Raw genomic sequence first — 5,419 nt, 5'->3', positions numbered from 1 at the left:
CACAACACTTCCGAGGGCATCTACTTCTGAGGAAGAATCCTCAAAAAAAAAAAAAAAAAAAACAACCCAAAACAAAAGGAATCACACATGAACCCCAAGTACTGGACTGAGGCAGAGAAGAAAGGAGCACTCAAGGGAAGCAAAGCCGCATCTCCCACTCTGTTCTGGCTGCCTCTGCCTAAGTCCTCCGCACCTTTGTCGTATGCAAGGATGGCCACATGGAAAGCACATGTTAGATTTCTATTCACCAGAGAAAACATAAACATAGATGAAAACTGACTACAGTTAAAAACTAGTTTTATTAATATGTTTTAAAAATTGCCATTTGATGTCTTAATGATTATTTTAGTTCATTAAACTTAAAACTTTTTCTTCCGGTTCATTTACTTTCAAAATTAATATTATCTTGAAATCTCTACTTGGAATTTCTTACCTCTCTAGTATGTAGTCAGAACCAAGAATATTCAAAAGGGTGGCAATTCACCAGCCATAGAAGGAAAGACGCCATGAAAATGGCCACAAAGTAACAAAAACAAATAAAATCTAATTATAAAATTTCAACAGGCTAATTATAAAAGATACAATAGAACTACAGATGTCTAAAAGCTTATGCTAGCACTGAGTTTGGCTTCAAAACATTTTCAGTTAAACACTACACTTCTAAATGATTTCCATTTATTTAAACAAAGGAACACATATTTAATATTCCTTTTCAATATTCAGTTATAAGTTTAATTACAAAAAGTTATTTACACATAACATTTGGTCAAATCAATACACACTGAAAGCCTGGACTTGAGCAAGAAAGATACAAAAGCACCAGAAAAGACATTAATGGTAACCCCAGCCTTCAGAGATTTGTTAAAATGCCAAACAGTATTTTAACAGTCCTTAAAGGAACCCGGAGAAGGCAATGGCAGCCCACTCCAGTATTCTTGCCTCGAAAATCCCATGGATGGAGGAGCCTGGTAGGCTGCAGTCCATGGGGTGGCTAAGAATTGGACACGACTGAGTGACTTCGCTTTCACTTTTCACTTTCATGCATTGGAGAAGGAAATGGCAACCAGTGTTCTTGCCTGGAGAATCCCAGGGATGGGGGAGCCTGGTGGCTGCTGTCTATGGGGTCACACAGAGTCGGACACGACTGAAGTGACTTAGCATAGCATAGCATAGCATAAACGAACCAGTAAGGGATATCTCAAGGCAATCCATGATGAGCTATCAAACAAATGACTAAGTCAGTGAATGCTCCCTTATTGAAAACAGAAAGAGCTATCAGACTGGGAAAGCCTGCAGGGTAGTTGGGGAAGCATTCCAAAAAAAATTACGAAACCAGGATTTATTAATATTAACTATGAAACAGTTAAGGGTTTACTAATGCACCCTCGATTTCAGAGCATTATCGCCTGAGATGGATGGCAGTCACTGCAAAGTTACTGCTCCTCTCCTGAGTCAGAGACTCAGAGGATGGTTACCAGGGATGGTCACAGCACGCTTCAAGAGGTCTTGCGTATCTTTGAGACGCTTGGGGAATCCTAATGTACATGTGCTAGCGCTAGATAATGCTGGTTTTCTCCGCCTCTTTTGTTATTCACTGGCTTGTCTTTGCAGTACTCTGGTATGTTCTAGCTGAGGTGAATGGTGACCGGGGACTAGATCATGATGCCCCACCTGAAAACCACACTATCTGTGTCAAGTACATCACCAGTTTCACAGTGGCATTCTCTTTCTCCCTGGAGACACAGCTCACAACTGGTTACGGCACCATGTTCCCCAGTGGTGACTGTCCAAGTGCAGTCGCCCTCCTTGCCATACAAATGCTCCTAGGCCTCATGCTAGAGGCTTTTATCACAGGTAATTGTCTTTGTTCTTTAAAAAAACACAGGAATATTTTGGAATGGGTATAATCAGTTATAAGCAATCATACTACAGAACAATTCATTTGCATTATTGACAAGTAATGCCTGAGACTGAGAAGAAAGAGTCAAGGGTCAAACAACTGGAGAAATTTTTAAAAACTTGATTCTATATTAGCCAAAAACATATGAACAAAAAAATCTAAAAGGAATTTTTCAAAGGAGCTAAATATTTTCTTAAATAAGTGAATAAATATGTTCAATGCATATTACTGTCATTTTACCTAGCAGAGGAATTTGTTCTTTTTTTTAAACATTTACTGGGTTAGAATTTTCTCCTGAGTTCCTTTTTTCAACATTCACTCAATACTAGTGAGCCCAGGGCACCACAGTCAGTACTGCATGATGGAGAACAAGAATGCACATCCTCAGCAAAAAATATATATATATTTGGTATCCTTTTATGTATTCTACTTTAATGCATTTAAAGCATAATTTTGATAAGAGGTCCATAGACCTCACCAGCCTGCCAATATCTGTGGTACATTAGTAGTTAAGAAACCCTGATCTAGAGTTGTGGGGGTGGGGGTGGGGTTCAAAGGAGGATGCACTTAAAGCATACACTGAAATCCCCTTAGAGCCAGAGCCTTTTTAAAAGAAAAAAGGTTTCTATAAATTTCAAAGTTAAAAGTTCTTCAATGGACCACTTGTCCACTGGTCCCTTCCCTACCCCAAACCATTCTACTATGAATCTAATCTCTATTTCAACTTGAAGTAATCTGATGGCAACTAAATTGCATTTATTTTCTGTTGTATTTTTTTTTTAAGCAGGGGTAGGGATATAGGCAATGACGACTCTGACTTCCTAACAAACTTCGAAAGTTTTACATTTCTATGTGACAAATGAATTTTTCTTATCCATTTTGAAATCAGTTTTAAAATAAGAATGTATGTACTGTTTTGAAAAACGCTTCAGGCTAATGAGAAATTAACAAGTTCAATTCCTGACTTATTTGGCAGGCATGACACGAAGAAATGTATAACAATTTGCTAGATCCTTGTCATACAGAAAAAGTAATGACATTTCTAGTGTTCATTCTAAAAAAAGAACTCAATGGTTTCTAATTTACGTGCCTTTGTGGCGAAGACTGCCCGGCCAAAAAATCGAGCTTCCTCAATTCGCTTTACTGACTTAGCAGTAGTAGCTCACCTAGATGGTAAACCTAATCTCATTTTCCAAGTGGCCAGCACTCAGCCTAGCCCTCTAACCAAAGTTCGGGTCTCAGCTATGCTCTATCAGGAAATGGCAAACTCTACCAGACCAGTGTGGACTTCCACCTTGACGGCATCAGTTCTGAGGAATGCCCATTCTTTACCTTTCCACTCACCTACTACCACTCTATTATACCATCAAGTCCTCTGGCTACTCTGCTCCAGTATGAAAATCCTCCCCACTTTGAATTAGTTGTGTTCCTTTCAGCAGCGCAGGAAGGCACTGGAGAAACATGCCAGAGGAGGACAACCTACCTGCCCTCCTGAGATCATGTTACATCGCTGTTTTGCATCTCTGTTGACCAAAGGCTCCAAAGGTGAATATCAAATCAAGATGGAGAATTTTGACAAGACTATTCCTGAATTTCAAACTCCTTTGGTCTCCGAGAGCCCAAACAGGACGGACCTGGACATCCACATCAATGGACAAAGCATTGACAATTTTCAGATCTCTGAAACAGGACTCATAGAGTAAGAAGTATCCATTTTAGCACCCTATTTTTTAATGTATTGAATACACTCAGCCAGTTATGTAGCTGTTTTTCCTCCTTGTATCTCATGTTTGTTTGTTTTTTTCCAATGCTGATTACATCTTTCTGATTACATCATGATAATCAAGTCTCCACCCATTAAAAAATGGCTGAGCTAACAATACACACTGTGGAAATACAACATTATACAAAGTTGCTATCTATGGTTATCTGCTGAAATCAATGCTTGTGACGGTAACAGATATGTATAACAACAGAAATGCTATTGGTGAGTTTATATGAATGTGGTATGATACCAGTAATGAAGGTAAAAATGGACACACTTTACACAGTGAACTCCAGGAAAATCAGTCATAAACTTCTCATTTTCATCTGCAAGTCAGAGCAACAGTCTAGTTTCAAACCTAGCTTCCTGGGTAAAATGATGATTTCACAATATTTAGTGAACATCCTTTTTAAACTGCTCTTTTTTCAAGACAACAAAGATCATGCCTTTGGTTCCTTATAAAACCAAACTGGAGCAAATATTCCTCCCTTAATTTTTAACAGCTAAGAACAAAAATTCACAAGAAAACACCAAAAAAATAGATTTAACCATAACTCTAAAAGCATTTGGGCATGACACTCAAACACACTTACGTATTCATATATTTGTGGCAGAAAGCGATCAGAGCAAGTTAAACAAGCACTAGCCTGATGGAAACTGTAGGGTACTATTAGGCAAAGATGCAAAATTTTATCTACTTTATGGGGAGGGAAGTAGGAGGGAGGGTCAGGATGGGGAACACATGTACACCCATGGCTGATTCATGTGAATGAATATTGTAAAGTAATTAGCCTCCAATTAAATAAAAAAAAAAATGAAATAAAGCTATTGTGCACATTAATCAAATAGTGATTTAAATATTACAACTATTCACCTGAATGACTTCTGATCAAAGTAAAAACCTTCCCTTTCTACCTAGGATCCATTCAATAGTATCAAAACCTCATAGATGCAAATATATTTATGTTTTTGTAGATATAAAGGTTTAGATATAATTTAGCTCCAGGGGAAAAACCTCCACTAGAAAAAGCAAAAAATAATTAGGCAATGAAGCATTTTCAAATCCAAGTTTCTGTTTCAAACTTAAAACAGGTTTTTCTATAAATACAAAATGAGTGTTTATTCACCAGTAGGAGGTTGGACTAGATAAACTATTATTTCTTTCCAAATCTAATACTCCATGAAAATTATGCTTTCTCTGCTGTTTTAATTTTACATATACTAAGACGAACCCTTTCCCTTACCTCTGGTTTAACTTAAGACTATCCTTTGTATACTTGTCATTTCCATTAAAAAAAAAATTTTAAACTGTCCTCAACCAAAACAAGACCCAAAAAACTCACCCTATCAGATTTCAAACAGATTTGTTGCTGCTCTTCTGAAATCTCCCCCATCCGGGCCTATGTGGGCAAAGTGAAAGATGAACCCTCCCCACTGGTGATGACCCACGCAGGAATCATTTCCTGAAGTAAATACTAGCCAGTAAAGGCAAGCAGTTGTGAAAAGCAGGGCACAGCAGGAAGTCACATTTTCCTATTCTTTGACCAAAAGGAGAAGAAAATAAAGAACTCTGGAGTGCTCTAAGATTGATAATGGCAAAGTATATCAATCACACAGAAACTTAATTATTGAGTACTTTTGCGGTTTAAAAATTTTAGGCATTCTTAAGTACTAGCTAGACCGACAGATTTTTTTCCAACCCAAGACTGTTGTAACACAGACAGACAGCAGGAATTCTTATTTCTATAATAAAG

General features: G+C 37.7%; 1 pseudogene; it reads left to right on the top strand.

Moving 5' to 3' along the window:
* The first annotated feature begins 1,411 nt into the window (after window positions 1-1,411).
* On the top strand, window positions 1,412-3,806 carry LOC102402891 (annotated as a pseudogene).
* The last annotated feature ends 1,613 nt before the right edge of the window (window positions 3,807-5,419 follow it).

The sequence above is a fragment of the Bubalus bubalis genome, chromosome 2, assembly GCF_019923935.1.
Source record: "Bubalus bubalis isolate 160015118507 breed Murrah chromosome 2, NDDB_SH_1, whole genome shotgun sequence".
Lineage (NCBI taxonomy): Eukaryota > Metazoa > Chordata > Mammalia > Artiodactyla > Bovidae > Bubalus > Bubalus bubalis.
The sequence above is the reverse complement of the archived record's forward strand: the minus strand, read 5'-3'. Positions and strand labels throughout refer to the sequence as shown.